At 40.8% G+C, this 20615-nt stretch overlaps 1 protein-coding gene across 1 annotated transcript in view; it reads right to left on the bottom strand.

Moving 5' to 3' along the window:
* Positions 1 to 13645, bottom strand: part of jade1 (jade family PHD finger 1) — a 109113-nt gene extending 95468 nt beyond the window's left edge. Inside the window, exon 1 of the mRNA XM_067994318.1 lies at positions 13386 to 13645. The gene's annotated coding sequence lies outside the window, so the exon portion shown is untranslated. The remainder of the gene's footprint in view (positions 1 to 13385) is intronic.
* Between the last annotated feature and the right edge of the window lie 6970 nt (positions 13646 to 20615).

Consider the following 20615-nt stretch of genomic DNA (forward strand, 5'->3'; position numbering starts at 1 on the left):
TCAGCTGCTGATTTTTTTTTCAAAAAATATACTTTATTCATAAAATTTGTAGCAATACATACAATACCCGGCCTTCAAGGGTTAAGTTACGAGGAGAGACTGCCAAATGACATCGACAGTCTGCTCGGGGAACCAACCGACAGGATCCACCATCTCCTTTTCCTGCAGGGTCTCGAGGACGTTACATGTGGACCACTTGCTGATCGCCTTGTGGTCAAAGTTGTTTTTCTGCACAAACTTTTCCACGAAGGACAATCAGCTACTGATACTGCTTTTTTTTTTCAAAAAATATACTTTATTCGTAAAATTTGTAGCAAAACATACAATACAGTTGTCATATCACATTCCAAACGTACACAATACAGATTATACAATTTGCAGGTTAAATCAAGTACAGTTCAATGAACACATTGTACATAATTACAGTTCATGACACTCTCTCCAGGTCTGCCCGAAACTTGCTTGTCTTTCAATGCAAGGAGCTGTCCTCGACAGAGTGTTGCAGACTGGCACATTCCAAGACCAGGACTATGTGCTAAGGGACGCACTGAGGCTTGGTGCGGCCGCCGCAAATGGGGAAAGGCAACCGTTTAGAGCCTTCCCGCCATTGTATACCGAGGGGATGCAATCAGAGAAAAAAACCCTCCGGCAGAATGTAAAATTCAAATTGATGTAATGTACCTGTAATGAATCTGTAATCTATAATCTGTATTGAGTGAAATGCAATGAGGTACCCTAGAGTGTCATGAACTGTAATTATGTACAATGTGTTCATTGAACTGTACTTGATGTAACCTGCAAATTGTATAATCTGTATTGTGTACGTTTGGAATGTGATATGACAACTGTATTAGGAACATAGGAACAGGAGTAGGCCATTCAGCCCCTCGTGCCCGCTCCGCCATTTGATTAGATCATGGCTGATCTGTGATCTAACTCCATATACCTGCCTTTGGCCCATATCCCTTAATACCTTTGGATGCCAAAAAGCTATCTATCTCAGATTTAAATTTAGCAATTGAGCTAGTATCAATTGCCGTTTGCGGAAGAGAGTTCCAAACTTCTACAACCCTTTGTGTGTAGAAATGTTTTCTAATCTCGCTCCTGAAAGTTCTGGCTCTAATTTTTAGACTGTGCCCCCCTACTCCTAAAATCCCCAACCAGCGGAAATAGTTTCTCTCTATCCACCCTATCCGTTCCCCTTAATATCTTATAAACTTCGATCAGATCACCCCTTAACCTTCGAAACTCTAGAGAATACAACCCCAATTTGTGTAATCTCTCCTCGTAACTTAACCTTTGAAGTCCGGGTATTGTATGTATTGCTACAAATTTTATGAATAAAGTATATTTTTTGAAAAAAAAATCAGTAGCTGACTGGTCGCCAATGTTCATGGTGCAGTACAGCACAGTCTCCCAAAATCTGCCGCCACTGGAGATTTTTGTCGGGTCCCGTCTCAGCCAGAAAGATCAGCCACCTTTTAAATTATGGAGCCCAACAGAACATCCAAATGCCCAGCTCACCTCAGTGTACAGTTCAAGTCAGCCAGCCACAGCCCTAACCTTCTGTGCTCCGTTCTCAGCAGCAAAAGCAGTGGCCTTTACTGTTGCTGTTCCCAGTTAAGCACCTGATAAGACACTCGAAAAGTACGAAATCAGCACCATTACCCTGCCCCATTTCCAAATTGGGTTGATGCCTTGTGCTAGTGGCAGGCGGATGATTTCACCATAGAATATTAACATAAAATACTTCAGGCAAAAAGGAATCTTAACAAACCTGCCCCTAAAAGTCGAAACTAAGGCCCCTGATGTCTTAAGGAACAGCGTGGTGAAAAAAGACTTGCATTTATATAGCACTTTTCACAACCTCAGGACGTCCCAAAGTGCTTTACAGCCAACAAAGTACTTGTGAAATGTAGTTACTGTTGTAATATAGGAAAAACCTCTACCCTGTGATTCTTCGATCCTCATTAGATTGAGGAGTAGTAAAAGGGATGAGATGATATTTTTATATCTTAAAAAAATGTAAGTATGAAGGAGAGTCACCTCCTTGCTGCAGGTTACCCACTTTCAGAGCTTGAGGTAAAGAAAAGAGGAGGGGAAAGATTAATTCTAAATTTTAAAAACACACAGCCACGTTAACAATTATTTTTGTGATTCAACATCAAAGTTTCAGACACAAAAATTCCTTTAATTCATAACATTGGAATTTAAATTGGTATTAAAAAAATTCCCCAATCGAGGCATTTTCTTCAACTTGTGCATACGTGCTTTCATTATTGCAAATGTATCCAACATCTAGTCACTCACCATAAGATCACCACACCAACATCTCCTTTAGTGCCACTAGCACTCAGAAAAACATCCACCACTGCATTGCATGATTGCATCACATTCAACAGGAAGACAAGGGGCATACCATTATTTACAATAACAGATTGCCCATAAGAAAATTCCATCCAGCAGAATGGGAGAAAAACAAACCTACCAAATTAAGGAATGCTTCTGAGAACTTATTTTTGGTGCCTTCAAATAGCCGACGATTACCGAATCAAGAAACATGAAAGACCGCATCCACTGCCATTGAAAATGTTTTCCCTAAACTTCCCCGTTAATTCTTTATAATTCTGAAATCCCTCCCCTCCTCTGAAAGCTCTGACGCTTCACTGGGGTACAGTTCCACAGGCAACGGCAGACTGACTCCGTCTGCCCCAAATAGCCATTCATGTGTGAGCCGAAACAATGAGCGTCAATAGGCTATTTGACGAAGGTGGGAGTCACAGCTAAAGCTGATCCTATCCCCACCTAATGTTAGCATAAGCACACTTTCCAGCACGAGTCACTTAGCAGTGATCAGGAGTAGGAAACCTGATAGATCTTTCTTCTCCCTAACCAGGCCAAGTGTAGTGCCCCAACTGCTGCCCCAGCAGAGATCAGGACAGACCTCGAATCAAGCCTGGCTCCTTCTCTAGTGTATGATTGTCCTATATTTACCCACTAGGCCATCGGGCAAGCTTTCAAATTATTTTGCTATTGAATTACACCTTCAGTCAGAACTGGAAACCCTTGTCGATTTTTCCTTTTTGTAGTCAGCGGCCACTGAGGCCAGATATAATGTCCTCTCTACTGCCCCACCCGAGATCAGCAAATGCTGCAGATTGGGGACCAAACTTAGGTTCTTTCTGGTCTGCATAACTCACTGGCATACTGGGCAGTTCATTTACAGTTGTATTTTTTTTAAATATTAAAAATTCAGCCTGGAAGCTCCATTTTCTGATTTAAAAAAATATTTGCTTCTCTTCTCTCCTGAAGGCCAACTCTTATTGGGGTTTGATTCCATGGCTTCTTGTAACAAGCAATCATTCTTCATCTATGTGCCCAGACAGCCAGTGTGTAGGCTGGCTATTTTACCATAGGGGCATCAGAGCTGAATCCATTGCTGTCCTTACCCAACATCTGGTCAATATTTATTCCTCAACCAACATAACTAAAACTGATTATCTGGCCATTATCACATTGTTGTTTGTGGGAACTTGCTGTGCGCAAAATTGGCTGCCGCGTTTCCTACATTAGAACAGTGACTACACTTCAAGAAAGTGCTTCATTGGCTACAAAGCGCTTTGGGTTGTGCTGAGGTAGTGAAAGGCGCTGATATAAATGCAAGTCTTTTTTTTAATCTACACTCTCGCGTATCGTAGCGGGATTCACTGCACAGGTGGAACCCTGGCTAATTTTTTTCTCTCTCCCAACAGAGGGCGCAATTGCAGCACAGCTACTACTGTCCGTTGGAGATCTGCTAATTCAGACAGGAGATCCACTCTATTGCTTTCATCTGTGCGCTCATTCAACCTCACAGGCCTAAAAAAGTTAGAGCATGTCCATTCCAGTCTAAATACCCTTTTAATGGCAAGGTAAGTCTTAATTACTGACAAACAACCCCTCCGCCACTGAAAATTAACTTTTACAAGTGAGAAGTCTCATTCCTTCAGCTTTTAATTACTGTTGGAGATTTTTTTTAACCTTTTCTTTGTCTTTTTTCTTTCTCTCTCTCTCTTAATCCAATATTTCTTCCCCTCTCTATTTCGCTTTCTGTACCTGGATTTGACATTGAATTCACTATTCTAACCTACAATTCCGGGTTCAGACTCTGCGCAATACGATTGGTTAAGGAGACACAGTTGCTTTCCTTCTTCACACAGGTCCCAAATGCCCTGAAGAGGACGCTGTGCTGAATGACTCTCTAATTTCCAGGAAGTTGCTGTGCAAAAGCTCATAGAAAGTCTATGGGCAAGTGCAAGTCCAACAAACGGCGCTACTCACAGCAAAATCGGGCCCAATAACTACTTTCTAATGCTTACTCAGCTCTATTAAAAACTGCAACATAACATTTCCTGAGACTATCAGAAGGAGCTTTAAAAATAAAAGTGGACTACACACAAAGGATTCCATACAATATATTCTCAAGGCCGTCTCTTACTGAAAGGGGAGGAGAGAGAACTACTTCTTCCCTGTAGCTCCATGACTCAATTAACCCTTGCCAGGCCTTTCATGGATCAGAAGTCTCCTACTTTTAAGATGAATATATTTGAGGTTTATATCGTTCTTCAAGGCCACATCCCAAAAGTACTCTTGTCTAGTCAGTTTATATAAATTATTTACCCTGCTCAAAAAATGTTTTTAAAAATGCACTGAACACAGCCAATCCAGAAAACTGCACCCCATAAGAGGGTATCAAATTCTCGTGCATTCATAGTTTGCCAACTATTTCTGCAACCTCTGAACAACAAAACAGCCAGTCCTGACTAAAGCTGGAAAATTCCACTCACTCATTTACTAGCCATAAGTGAGTTACTTTCCAGATCTGGAAAACAGAAAAAAACACAGCTCACTAGTCTCATAAGTAAAACGCACCCTTCTCTACCACCAGGTACCTGCTTACGTGTGACCCACTGACACGAGTTAAACTGCCAGCTCTGTATTAGTCTCCGGCCAGCAAACAATTAAGTCTGTACATACATGCAAGTACTTGCATAACTTCATTCACTGACACCCGAAAGCTTGTTACGTGCTAATGAAGAGCAAACAGAGCATCAGTTTTAAATACTACATATAGAATCATAGAATGTTTACAGCACAGGAGACCATTCGGCCCGTTGAGCCCGTGCCAGCTCACGACAACAGCAATCCAGTTAGTCCCACTCCCCCGCTCTTTCCCCGTGGCCCTGCAAATTTTTTCCCTTCAAGTATTTATCCAATTGCCTTTTGAAAGCCATAATTGAATCTGCCTCCACCACCCTTTCAGGCAGTGCATTCCAGATCATAGCCACTCACTGTGTAAAAAAGTTTTTCCTCATGTTGCCTTTGGTTCTTTTGCCATTCACATCCTCTACTCACTTTGATTTCTATGGTTTAGTGCAGGTGGCAGTGTCCACACTGTCTGAATATTTAAATTAAGCATCCAGGAAGTTCAAGGGACCCCCTCGGCACTTTTTAAACCCAATTTAAATCACGCTAGAGTTACATTTCATGTAGCTTCAAATTTGAGCAGTGAGACACTATCCCCCTCCCCTCTGGGGAGCATCCCCATTCATGTTGAGCCCTAATTCCAGATTTATACCGCAACTTTAGCAACACCACAAAGCTGAAACCTTTCTGCAGCAACCCCAAAGTTATCGTGCATATGCGCCCTTACCTATGTATAGAAAAACAAAGTAAACAGATTATGAACAATATTTAAAATTATTGCATGCTTTCTCTCAGGAAAAAGGAGAAGAAAGGGACTCTTTCGTAATTTCCTCCTACACCAGAAGTTAATACTGACATAGTTATGAGACACTAATTACTCCCCCTTGTACCTGACATACAAAAGGTAAATTTAGCAACACTAGCGACACTCTGCTCCCAGCATGGAGTTTCACTCAACAGAAACACAGATCGAAGTAACAGGTGTCGCGGTTTGCATGCCCGCTCTGTGGCACTCCCGCATTTCCGGCCTTAATGAAAGTCAGCAGAATCTCCCAAAAATTACCTTTAAGTATCAATTCAGGACAAGAGAGGTAGAGACATACTGGCCTGTTTGAAAGCAAAATTGGTGCCCAAAAACCATGTAAAGAGTTAATTTTACTGCCTAACAACACAGAAAGCTGTCCAGCATTTCCACAAATTATGGTGCATAACTTTTGAACGATCAACAAACAAAAAAAAAATGTAAGCAAACAGTGATCAATGAATGCTGAAAAGTTCACAACCATCTAACAGTCTAACTCAAGAATGCAATTCTACTTGGATTCAGAGTAAAGACGTGCGGTACTAGATCAGTGTCAGTCGTATTGTCTTATTCCTGCTAAGGATTTAAAGTATTTCTTTTTGGCTTATTTGTTTTTATATAAAAATATCAGAAGCATAGTCAACGATCTTTTGTTTATGAGGACCCTTGGGAATACCTCTGATGTCAGTATGATTCCGGATTTCCTCAACCAAAAGCTTTTCACTAGTTAATTGGCACCACTCAACTGTACTGGAACTAATAAGACATGCCTCATCTGCGCATTTTTTAAATTATATATAACACACACAAACACACACTCTGCTTCAACAAAGCTCAGCTGTAAATACAGAGGCAGGAGCCACAAAGTGGGACTAAACTGGTTACAAGTACATAGTTGTGTCTCTTGGCTCAAGATCACTATGTTGCTGTGAGTAAGCAAGGAGGAAAAGCCAACTAGAATTCCTGCGGCACATGTAGGTATATGACTAATTGTTGCTATCAAGACCAAGCTTGAACTTCCCCGTTGTAACAAAAATAAATCAAGCTTTTATCAGACCTCCTGTATCTATGGATTTTGAGCTAGCGTAGATAAATTATACTCTGCCAACTTGGAAAGTCCCAATCAACAACTTTTGTCACTGTACATCCTCAGCAGTATTTCTAATGTTATATATTCCATATTCAGCATATTTTAAGTACTCATCTGCCACAATAACCAAGAAGTTCCAGGGTTAATCAATGATCTCTGCCAAGTGAGCTGTTCTCAGTCAATGTGGCATTAGGGACACTACAACTGGCCTCTGACCTTTGAGATAGGAATCACCAGCGTATCTGCTCATGAGCCCTGACCTGTAAATACATGAGTGGACACTGGACAAAGGCAAGATCAGCCTCAAATATGATGACCCTCAATGTCAAACAGCCTGCCATCATTCACCAAAACTCTCATACGAACAACGATCACTTTGGCAAGCCGTCCCCATGGAACTATACGCCAAAGTTCAGGGGAGCAGCAGGGAGGAGAAAATTGGCTTTGAAGAAAACGTATTCCTCCACTAAAAAGCGGATGAGGGGTACCGCAAATTAATCGAAGACATGGCTAGGTAGCAGCCAAACAAAAACACAACTAATGAGAGCTATGAAAATAATGTTAAAGCATAGGTGCAGTGGATCACTAAGTACAACAGACTGCTTCTCCATCCATATTCAATCTTGTGTCACCCTGTATGCTCTGCTGTGTTACCTTAGATCGTTAATGACCTGTTGCAGCTCTTCTTGCCCCATTCCCTACCTCCACACTAGTTTTGTTTCTTGACAAGAATCAACTCCTCTGGTTAAAAATTCCACTATCTTCACTTGCAAAAAGTGAATCAAATAATATCCTACTCTATCGGGAGTTAACATAGAACATTTTCTAGCACTGCTCCAGATTATAAAATTAGGGAATTCATGTAATCAAAATTAATAAGAAGACAACAAATTCAGAAGTACATCTACCTCATTTAAAATTTGTGATTTTTATGTTGTAAATACAGTATAATACGTTTCTGAAGCTACTGGTAAATCCCTCTCTACTAGACTGTGCCGTCCACTGCAATTTAAATTATGTAAATAGCTTTTTCGAAGAATTTAGAAACTTTGCCACTTGAAAAGAAAACAGTAACATCCTAAGAGTTATCAAGCTCTAGTGGCAGATGGTATTGTCACCCATTCAGTACCATTCTTTTTAGATTTCAAACCACAAGTTTTGTGGTTTGAAATCTAAGTTTTCGGCTCCTTTTCCAAAAATCTGTTTTTGCAACTTTCCATACCTTGTAAACCAAATTGCAAGGTATGGAAAATCGCAAGCTATTAATGAAGAAATTGAAATCATTTTGTGCAGTAATGCCAGTTAAAGTCCCAAAAAGATATTTTGTACAACTTACTGGTTTAACCAAACTTCAGGCTATTTAAATAACAGTAAAATTAACACACTGGTTAGAAAGTTTGACCTACACCTGATACAGTGGCTGCTACAATACAAACTATTCCCTCTGAACATGCTAATGGTAGAATTCAGGTGGCTTTTGGCTGTTCTGGGAATGTAGCCCACTCGAATAAAAACACCCCAGAACAATAACAGAATCAAACCCACAGACTAAACACCCCAGAACAAAAGAGTTTTCATTGCCAGAGATGGCAGACAGGAATTGGCCACCTCCAGTTATTTCCGAGACACTGCAGTTAAATCAACATAAATCTTTTCTCCACAAAACTATGTGCACTACTTTAGGAAAACCTGTGGCAAATCCAGCATCACAGGGTTAATTTCTTTACATGATTCTTGTGTCATAAGACAAGCTAGTACTTGAACTGACCTTGAACCCTGCATAGTAATGACTGAAGTGGCACAAATCAAGCAAAAGACAGTTTCCTTATTTCATGGAAAAACAATATTGGGACTTGGGATAGTTCTGTTAACAATATGTACAATATCATGTTAACTTTTAATTAAAAGTAGTATAAAGTACCTGCATAAATAGTCAGTCAGAAAACTAAAATTTACAAATGCACTTGTATAGTTTTAATTGGAACCTAGTTATTGATTTTCAGTCCCTAGATAGCAAGACTGTCGAGCAAAGGGTTTAAAAAATTGTTCTTTGCTTATTCTCAGCAGTGAGTGGCAGTACCCGTATCTTTGAAGCAAATCATAGAATCACAGAAATTTACAGCACAGGAGGCGGCCATTCGGCCCACTGTGTCTGTGCTGGCTGAAAAAGAGCTATCCAGCCTAATCCCACTGGATTGTCAACAACAATGTATTAAAATTCTAACCTTGACAAAGAATTGTATAAAGTAAAGCTTAAATTCTGATATGCTAAGGTATTAATATGAAGTTTTTGCTTTAGGTTTTAGAACATTAAGTGAATGTTGAGAAGCTTGAAGAACGTTAGATGGAATGTTGAAGTGGATAATATAGAGTTGTCCAACAGTTGTTGGAATAGTTTATACTAGTGTGTGCGCAAGTATAATCACACAGTTGACTCATTGGTATAAACTAGCAACAGTATAGTATAATAGTGTAAGCACATGCCATGTGTTGGTTAGGAGTTATGGGGAGAAGGCTGCAGACAAACCAAGAAAGAAAACCAGAGAACTTGCCCAGAAAGCCTGACCCAGCACCCAGAGGAAGAATGAACTGTTTTGACAAAAGATCTTAAAGGGCACCTGATCAAAGAAGTCATATATCTTCATACTGTCATCCCAGTTATGTACGTAAACAGAAAGCATATAACTGCTATTTGTTAAATTACTGCATAAACTTCAAATGGCAACTTCACTAAGCACATAGTGTAATCATTGAATCTGAATATGATTGCTCCACTATGTTAAGTTTACCCCAGCTAAAGCTATATGGTAATTCTGCACTATATTACACTATGTTAAGTCAAACCCAGCGGGTGTAATTCTGAAACCAAGTTATTGTTTTCTGTGATAATTACATTGACAATCATATTATCCTTGCCTGTACAGAAATAATGAATCATTCTTGCCTGTGTGGAAACAATGAAATACAGTAGTTGGTAATTCAGGAAGTTTTGTCATGTTCAGTATCTTTGAAAGCCAAGGGTTTAAAGGGGCTTCGACTGATTTTGTACTGCATTCCTACTGGTTTCTAAATTCCAGCTGTATTTTTTTTTAAATTGAGTCAATTTATAAAGACGATTAGACATCAGAAAAAAACCCTCGCCACAAAATGCAAATTCCAATCTACTTTCCCTACAGTGCAACGCCCTCGGGGACAAATGCACAGGTTTCCAGAAATGGTATAGTAAACAGCAGAAAACGAACGCCACTCAGAATCCTAAACTCGGTTTTACTATTTCCTCTGAAGTGAGTGTTTGCCCCTTACTTTCTCATCTTAAAATGAAGACTTGAGAACCAGTGGACAGCTCTACCAGGAGCTGGCAAATGTTGATTTTTTTTTAAATCACACACAAACACAACCAGGTCAATTAACATACTAGAAACTGAAACTGTACAGGTGTGAGTGTGAAGCAATGCTTAAGAAACCTGCACAGGAAACTTCTTGCACTTAGATCAGTGAATGGATTTGATACTTCCATCAGTCCAGTTCCATAACACTCATCTGCCAATGTACATATTGGGCCAGATTTTATGAAAAATATAAGGGGGGGTCTGCTGACATACACCATTAATAATGTGCAAATCTGCCAACAACTTGTAGCGAGGACGAGATACTCAGTGAATTACGAATAGTCACAAGTTGCTGGCCGATTCGTGCCACTCCGCCGTTAGTTTTGCAAAAATGACATCTAGCATTTAACTTCCCCGTGATTTTCATGAAGTTGCTGCATTTGCACATTGATTGCCCATTAAACTCACCACAGAAAGTTAAGACTAGTAATTAACAGTGCAAGCACCCTTTTAACAACGTGATAATTGTTAATGACTACCAATCAACCTCTCTTGCCCAGAAAGTAAACAATTATGTGTGGAGTCTCATTCCTTTAGGTTATGAATTACTTTAGGAGATTTTTTTAAATGTCAAATTTAATTTTTTTTTAAAAACAAAATTTCTTACTTTTCCTTTCTGTCTCTTTTTTCTCTCTCTCTTAATCTAATCTTTCTTTCCCTCTCTTTATTTCTCTTTCTGTATCTGGTTTGACATTGAATTCACCCACTCTAATTCACCCTCCTTCTCTATTTATTTCCTCAATCCTCTAATCTCATTGGTTAAGGAATTATACTTTTTGTCCTATTGTTCACCAAGGTCCCAAATGCCCTGTTGTCCTCACTGTGCCATTATCAGCTTGCACTTCCAGCAACTTTGCCGGCAACATTTTTAAAACCTAAACGTGCACGAACAAATCTAACTAACGGGACACGCCGAGAGATGACCCACTGCAGTAAAATCTAGTTGGTTTTGTCTAGCAAGGCTATGTTAGTTTTGTGCACAGACAGTTATTGCACCACATGCCAATACATTTTTTGAAATCAATCTCCATGGATGAAGCTGTATTTGCTAAAAAGTTATTTTATTGAGCAACAGTGTCTCTTAATACTAAGTACTACATTTCAGTACACTGAGATGCCATTAGCTCCTCCTCAGATTTGCTATCAGTATCTGTCACATTGAAGCAAGAAGGATACAAGATATTTTAGAACAGATAAAATTATTCATCCCTACCAAATGTCACAAACAAACTTGCTTTGATATAGTGCCTTTAACATAGTAAAACGTCCCAAAGCACTTCACAGGAACGTTATCAAACAAAATTTGACACCAAGCCACGTAAGGAGATACTAGGACAGGTTGGTCAAAGAGGTAGGTTTTAAGGGGCATCTTAAAGGAGGAGAGATTGAGAGGTTTAGGGAGGGAATTCTAGAACTTAGGGAATACATTAATATAGGTTAATCGATGCTAATAAAAAAGCTTTGCCCAGACATTTTGATATATCAAGTCAGTTTATTCTTCAAAAACCTCAGGGCAATAAACTTTGCAAAAAACTATAAAAAGTGGGAATGGCCAAAGTCTCATAAACCCAGTGAAATCAGGAGGAGTGTGCCCTCCCTCCCAATGCTGCTGTTTGACTAAGATAACCTCTATCAATATATCAGCAATGCCAATGCACTGCGAGTGTCACTGGGAGCACAGCAGTGCATCCCAACATAACTAGTTTTTCATCAGTTTTAAAATTGGGTCTATTTCGTGAGTGGCAGCAGCTGTGTTTGTAATAAGCATGCCAGAATGTGTGCGGGTTTTTTTTTCTCAAAATGAAGTTAGAAACTACGCTAAATTCAGAAAACAAACCCCATTGATAATTTTACAGTTCTAAAATTCTGTTAGGAGGATTTTTAAAAATTGTGGGGGGGGGGGGGCAGACAAATATCGTTGGAGTGATACGCTGTACAAACAATAGTAACCGCATATGGCACAGACACCACACTGAAGAAAGTTGAAGCCGTACTGTTGTGCACACGTTCACGCACAGATAAAACTGATGAACCCAGCATCTTGACATTTGATAGTCAAAATATTCTCGATTAAAAAGAATCGTCTCAACATGCAATCACTTGCAAGCTGTGCTAAAGTCCCATTGCAAATGCACCTTATTTATTTTCCTCACTGGTTTTATCTGCGCAACATGTGTTTCACAGGCGAGTCAAACCGGGCCTGTGTCCTATCCCCCATTCACCCGTCTCTTCCCCCCCCCCCACTCCAAATAAAGCACTGTATACTTTTTTGTTACCCTTCCCCCCACCCCAATATTTTTTGTGTGTGTAATAATTGGATGGCGAGTGCCATTACTTTATCCACAAACACTTCTGGCATGACACGATTATTTTTGCAATTTAAATAATGCATTTTTTTAAAAAAAATAGATATGTATATATAAAAATAAAACTATCTTCCGCACGAGCATTGAGGGGAAGGCAGAGCAAAGCTTTGCTCTTTTAGGTTGCACGCAGCGAGGGTGCGAGTGACCACGAGCCGCTACCCGGGCCCAGATCCCGGACCGTTCCATCCTCGTCACGTTCCACGCCGCCTCGCAACAGCAGCTGCCAAATATACAGGGTGCTCTAACTATACACACACACAGCCCAGCCGGGACTCCACAAACAACTCACTGCAATCGGACATATGCACACGCCAAATAGAAACCCCCTTCAAATAAAAGCGCAGAAAATAACACTGTTGCAATTTTAATAGAAACCTATGCATATTAAACATTGCTGCTCCGGGACCCCCTTCGTCCCTGCAACTTTACAAAACGCGTTGTCGCTTCCTCGCCCTTCTCCCCATTGCGCTCTCACTCACAACACACAAGCTTTTGGCGCCATATTAATGACGTACTATATTATTTCCATCATCAGCGACCTTCGGGATCAAATTGCTGAACTAAAACCCCTTGCAGCCTAAACTCGGCCAACAACGGAAAAAGCATCAAAAGCTTGATTTTTTTTTTAAACACCGGATCTCCTCCTCCTCTTCTTCCTTCCCCTCTCCTCACTGTACTCCCATCGTCCCCCTGCTTTTCTTTCCTTTACAATAATCCCTCCCAAAAAAAAAATCGAAGCCCAAACGCTTAAAAGTATTGAAAGAGGACAGTACCTGCTGTAATTTTTTTTGTGTTTTTGTTTTGTTTTGCTTTAAAGCTGGTCTGTTGAGGTGAGACTGGATAGAAATGGTGAAGATTTTTTGAATGTGGAGTTGAAGCAGCTGCAGTAGCAGATTGTGGCTCCCTCTATCTCTCTTTCTCGCTCCCTCTTTCACATATGCACTGACTGACGTTGGTCCTTATGGTGGAGTTGGTTGGGTGAAGGAAGGATTCTGTCTTCTCTTTCTGTTAGTCTCTTTCTGTTGCTGCCAGACGAGGGAGCACTTTCATGTTTTGTCAACAAAATTACAGTAAGCCTCCTTTGCAATCTAGTTTTCGTTTTCGAAAAAAAACCCTCGAAAACTTGATGCCTTGTTTAACGGCCGAATTTGAAAATATACTGAAGAGGGAGGGTAATTAAAAAATTAAGTCACAATTAATACCCTATTCATATATAGAAAATAAGCAATGACTTGAAGTAGGTTGCAAGAAAGTACTATCCTCAAGGGGTTTGGTTTACATCAAACTGCAAGAAGGAAATTTAAGTTTATGAACATTAGCCAAACTCCAGAATGTGTTGCTACCTTGAATGCATTCCAAAATAATATATTTCATACCTATATATCTATATTATCAAAAAATCAATACAATTGCACGCATTTGCTGCCAGTCACACTTTGGTGCCACACTTCGTTGATTTTCTCAAAGTAGAATATCAACAAATATGAACAGTGGGAAGGGAACATAGAATGTTATAACACAGAAACAAGACATTCAAGTCTTCACCGAAGTTTTTCACCACATGAACCCCTTAGTCTAATTCCACTATCTTGCTTGCCCCACACTTTAATAGTCCTCTTTTTAAGCCACAATCTAATTAACTTTTAAAAGTATTTATGGGCTCTGCTTCTACAACAGTTTGTGGCACAGAATTCCAAATTCTGACCACCCTCTGTGTAAAAAATGTTTTTCTAACCCCTTTAATTCTTTTTGCCTTGAACTTAAATTTTTGCCCTCGTTTGCTGACCAATGGAAACAATTTATCACTATTTATCTAATCTTACTCTTCTTAATCTTGAAGACCACTATCAGGTCACCCCTTAGCCTTCTCAGCTCTTGTAAATAAAGCCCTAACTTCTCAAATCTCTCTTAATTGTAACCCTTCAACCCTGGTAATATCCTAGTGAATCTAAGTTGCACATTTCCCATTGCTTTTATATTCTTTTTGTATCCTTCCTATAATGTGGTGCCCAAAACTGTACACAATACTCTAATTGCAACCTAACTATGGGTTTGTACAAGTTCAACATTACCTCCTTGCTTTTGAATTCTATGCTTCTAGACAGAAAAACAAAATTTCTGATTGCCCTATTTATGGCCTTATCGACTTGCGCTGCCACCTTCAATGATCTGCGCAGGGTCCCTTGCTTCTCTACTCCATTTAAAATGTTATAATTTAAGGTATAAATGCTATCCCTAATGTTATTTCCAAAAAGTAATACTTAACATTTTTCTACAATGAAATGTATCTGCAACCTATCAAAAGTGAAGAAACTAGCTAGAAAAATATCAATGAAAAACCATGAAAGACTTATGCAAGCAACCAATCCTGAATGACCCATGAATACAGCCTACCAACACATAAAAGAGAAGGTGACCCAATTAAATTACTCACATGCCAACCATGGGCTCAAAATAAGTCTTCTAACTTGATAAAAACATTTTTAAAAAATACATATTTCACATTACCATGATTAAATTTAACTATATAATTTGTAGCTTTGAGTACCTTCATTAACGTTTTTACTCGGATATCTGAGTCACCCTCAAAAGCCTGGGCTTACAATTCATTTTGTTTTCCCAGAGCCATAGCTCTGTTATCTGAAGGGAGTTAACAACTTTACCTGTATCTACAATTCCCAAGATGTTGCAATCTGAGTGTGTTCAGCATAGAGAACTTCACAGGGTGCATTAGTATCATTTTTTTCAAAATCTACTTGCATTTATATATTCCCATTAACAAAGGAACCAAGATGCTTCATAGAGGCCTCAGCAAAAAAAAATGAATGCCGAGCCAAAGATGGAGTTATTAGAAGGAGTGGCTGAAAACTTGGTTGAAGAGATGAGTTTTAAGGGGGTGTTAAAGGAGGACAAGGAGGTGGAGAGGCTGAAGGTTTAGGGAGGGAATTCCAGAGCGTGGGGTCTAGGCAGCTGAAGGCATGGCTGCCAAAAGTGTTGGGGAGAAAGGGAATGGGAGATGCACGAGGCCCAGAGACAGAGAAATGGAGAGTTCAGGGGAGGGGAAAAGGGTTGTAGGGCTGGAGGAGGTTACAGAGTCAGAATGGGGTGAGGCTGTGAAGGAATTTTTATTTTATTCATTCATGGGATGTGGACGTCGCTGGCAAGGCCAGCATTTATTGCCCATCCCTAATTGCCCTTGAGAAGGTGGTGGTGAGCCACCTTCTTGAACTGCTGCAGTCCGTGTGGTGAAGGTACTCCCACAGTGCTGTTAGGTAGGGAGTTCCAGGATTTTGACCCATCGACGATGAAGGAATGGCGATATATTTCCAAGTCAGGATGGTGTGTGACTTGGAGGGGAGCGTCCAGATGGTGGTGTTCCTGTGCGCCTGCTGCCCTTGTCCTTCTAGGTAGTAGAGGTCGCGGGTTTGGGAGGTGCTGTCGAAGAAGCCTTGGCGAGTTGCTGCAGTGCGTCTTGTAGATGGTACACACTGCAGCCAATTTAAACACAAGGATGAGATTTTGAAGCTATGGGGATTGGGAGCCATTGTAGGTCAGTGGGTACAGAGGTGATAGATGAGTGGGACCTGGTGCGGCATAGGATTTAGGCAACAGAGTTTTGGTTGCGCTGAAGTTTATGGAGGCTGGAGGATGGGAGGCCAGGAAGGAGAGCGTTGGAATAGTCGAATCTGGCGACGGGATGATGGGTTTTAGCAGCAGATGGGATGATGCACGAGCAGAGGTGGGCAATGTTACGGAGGTGGACTTAGGCAGTTTTTGAGTTGAAGAAGATATGGGGTTGGAAGCTCAGTTTGGGGTCAAATAGGACACTAAAGTTGTGAACAGTCTAGTTTGGCCTGAGACAGTGACTGGGGAGGCGAATGGAATCTGTTGCTAGGGTATGGAGTTTATAGCAGGGACCGAACACAATAGCTTCGGTCTTACCAATATTTAGCAGGAAGAAATTGCAGCTCATCCTAGATTGGATGTTGGACAAGCAGTCCTACAACACAAAGGGCTGAAGAGAAGCAGTTAAGAGGCTGAGCTGTCTACAGATAGGGGTGTACCTCTCCTTATGCTGCAACAGCATTCCTGAGTTTCTTTATTTTTCCAAATAATTTGCAAACAAAATGGAAAATAAATTTTAAAATCTTTTTTAGGAAAAGTTTCAGATTTAAACTATCATCAATTGCTAATGGAGAGAGAAATCTTAGTTGATGAAGAGGCAGTGATGACACCACTGGTGCTTTATTTTTTCTATATTAACAGTAAGGTTATTATTGTTTACAGAAAAATGTATTTATCTGTTTCAGAATAAATTTTGAATTGTGTCTTTGATTAGGCCATAACAGTTTGTTTTTCCAAATGAGTTCAAAGCAAATTGGAATTGAAGAAACTTTTATGACTAAAAGTTTGGCATCATAACTATTCAACATTTTTTTTATTTCAGAGACAAAGGCAGATGTTTTACAGCAAAGATACTTTCTTTTGTTTATACTTAAAATTCCAAAACAATAGTTGTTTACATAAAAAATGTAATGATGCAGCTGTGCTAACTATTTCGCAATCTTTCGTCTCTACACGTTGCTCAGCCTAACAATTTTTCCCCCATTTTCCCCCATTCACAGTGCTGTCAAACACCAAGATCTCCTTCCTCTACCAATGCTGCCAAACCCAGGATCTTCTCCTCCCTGGACTCTAAAATCTCAACCTCTTCCCATCTACACTGCTGCCAAACCCAAAGATCTCTCCCTATCTCAGTGCCACCAAAGCGCCCTCTTTGGAATGCCAACATTTGCTCTTCCCTAGTGTTGCCAAACACTAAGATCTCCACCTTCCCAGTACTGTCAAACACCAAGATTTCTCTCCTTCCCAATAGTACCATATCCTCCAATTTACCATGAGCAATACCACAGGAGACCCACTAGGAATATAATAAAAATGGTATGTCAAAAATGCATTTCCTATCGTTACTCTTCTTTGATACACTGTAAATTTCCTGGTCACAAAGCCAATCATTCGCAATGTACAAAGTCCCCCAGCAATTGAAAATGCCTTAATTAGCACGGAAGCCAGAACATTGCTCTTACTGACCTTACCAATCAAACATAACAATAAAATGCAAGAAAGCTAGGGCACAGACCTGCAGCCTGAACAGCAATTAAACTCTGATCTCACTCAATGTTTGTTTAACAGCAATTAGACTTTGTTGCCATAAAAGGTTAAACCAACCTTAATATCAGAATAATACATTGTGCATTCTGCTCCTGTCCTTCACAAACAACATGTTAATCAACTTACCACTCGCAATCCCATGGGAGATCTACTAGTACATATAATACTAGTACTAGTACATATAGGGAATTAGGGGTTACGGGGAGCGGGCAGGAAATTGGACATGAATTTAAATTTGAGGTTAGGATCAGATCAGCCATGATCTTATTGAATGGCGGAGCAGGCTCGAGGGGCCGATTGGCCTACTCCTGCTCCTATTTCTTATGTTCTTACGTTCTTATATAAAAGGTTTCAAATTACTCTTGTTGAGTTCTATCTTCTGAACACAGCCATAATCGTCACCCTCTCAGTGGGGGTACTAATGCCATGTAAATACACAACCACACTTTACGACAGTAGTCTGTGGATAGTGATCAGAAGCTTGTACTCTGGTTGATTTTTTTCTCTCCCTGATCTGGGGATATATCAGTTAACTCAGCACAGACCAGGGATCAAATCTGACTGTCTTGTTTTACATGGTTTGGTACTACACCATGGAGGTGAAAGTACTTTAGCCCTCTAAGAATGCATTAAGTAAGAGTTCACTTTTTCTCCTGTTAGTGGTATTGCACTTAAAGAAAGCACAATTTTAGTGAGAGCAATTTTCACAGGATTGTATGCATGTCAACTACTATACAAAAGCCAAACAGAAGAAACTTCCAATAATGCCACTGAATTATTCATAAATCATTCAAATAGATACCTAACCAATATAAACAATCCAACTATGTGGTGTACAATTTAGCAGGGAAAGATGGAGATTCCGAAGAACTCAGTTTACTGAAGATGTCCTGCAGATTATTGTAGACAGTATGAGGGCCCAGCAGAGTGCCTTTTGTGGGTAGAGTGTCAATGATTACACAAACAGAGGATGTGGGAAGTGATGGCACAAAGGATCAATGCAGTACCTCCCACCTGAAGCACATGAAAAATTGTGTACTAGAAGATATTTGGTGTGAAGAAAAGAGGCAAGGTAAGCATTGAGTGTGGGTGTGAATTATTTGAAACTGCCATACAAGAAAGTTGCAGTGGCAAATAAATTTGCCTCAATAGCTTTATAAAATGTATTTTTACCATAAGATTGTCAAGTAATGTGGTGTAAATGGAGCATGATGTTGCAGGTGAGAACAAAATCAACTTACATCTCTACAGCGCTCTTCATGTGCAGAAAGATGGCTTAAAGTACTTTACAGGTGGAGGATAATGGAAAGTGGAAAAGCTGGGGGAGAAAGGGTTGAAGGCACAGTTGAAAGGCAGAATTTGGGAGGCTTTTGAAAGCTGGGAGCGAGGTGACAAGGCAGAGGGATTTAGGGAAGGGAGTTCCAGAGGGTAGCGGTGTAGTGACTGAAAGAGTGGCCACGGCTGACGTAGAGAGAAGAGCAGGGAACAAGGATTAAGTGACAGCGGAACTAAAGATGCATGTAGGATATATGGCTGGAAGCAATCAGTGATGTAGGGTGGCATGAGGCTGTGGAGAGATATGGAAGTGTGGATGGAGATCCTGAAGTCCGCTTGCGGAGGCATAAGGAGTCAGTGGAGCTTGGGAAGGATGGGAATGATGTGAGTGCGGATCTTTATGCAGGTGAGGATGTGGGGTATTTAATTTTGAATTAATTGGAATTTTTTAATGTGCAGAGGCTAACTAGAACAGTGTTGGGGAAGTCAAGTCTTGAGGTGATAAAGGCATGGAAAAAAACTAATGTCTAACTATCATTCTGCAGAACAATAATTGATAATAATATAGTCAGTTACATCTTTGAGGTTTAGTTAGCAAGGCAATTAAAATAATGTACATTACATAAAACCATGTAGACCAGGAGTGCCAAACATACGGCCCGTGGGCCGGATCGGGATTGGGGGCGGGGGTTGGTGGTCGGATTATCAAGGCTCCTATTAGGAATCTGAACAATGGCAAAACAAAAACTAGTGGACTTTCCATTAGCTGCAGCGATGTCTTGGTTCCTTGGTTGAGATTTTTCATCGTACAATTCAATGTAGTCCTTCAGGAATGGATGTAGACAATTAATACACTTCAAATGGAGTAATAGGGAACTGGGGGTGGGGGAGAGAGGTCGTCAGGGACTGGGGTCGGGGAAAGGGTGACAGGGACTGGAGATCGGGGGGAGAGTAACAGAGGACTGGGGTCGGGGAAAGGGTGACAGGAACTGAGGGTCAGAGATGGGGGCATGGGAGGGAGAGAGACTTTAGAATGGGCGTCGGGTGATTGGGGCTCGAGTGGGGGGGAGAGAGGGAGTCTATGGAATGGTTGTCAGGAGATTGAGGCTCGGGCAGATGGAGAGAGGGAAACTGGGGACTGGGCATCAGGGCGATTGGGGTTCGGGCGGCGGGAGAAGGGACTGGGGGTTTGGGGAATGAGAGGACTGAGGAGAGGAGTAGGGTGGAGTGGGTCCAGCATTTCCTGCAGAGCCTGCAGCAGCAACATGGTGACTCGGAATGGCGCTGAGAGAGGCAGCCAGTAAAGGGTTGAGTGAAAGCTGAGAACTTTACTCTGGGTAAATAGTGAAGGATTGTTACCACTGGTGGACGAATGGGGAACAAGGGGACGGAGACTGAGGATTCTCCCTGCACATGGGCAGGCCCTGATTTTACATCACAAGCGCCAATACATGGAGGAGTGAGATCTGGGTGGGCTGAGTATGGGCCGGCAGTGGCCCACAGTGGTGCTGTGGGGCTGGATGCAGTACTCCTGCTCTTCTACACTCCACCAGCTC

The sequence above is a fragment of the Heptranchias perlo genome, chromosome 1 (genome assembly GCF_035084215.1).
Source record: "Heptranchias perlo isolate sHepPer1 chromosome 1, sHepPer1.hap1, whole genome shotgun sequence".
Taxonomy (NCBI): Eukaryota; Metazoa; Chordata; class Chondrichthyes; order Hexanchiformes; family Hexanchidae; genus Heptranchias; species Heptranchias perlo.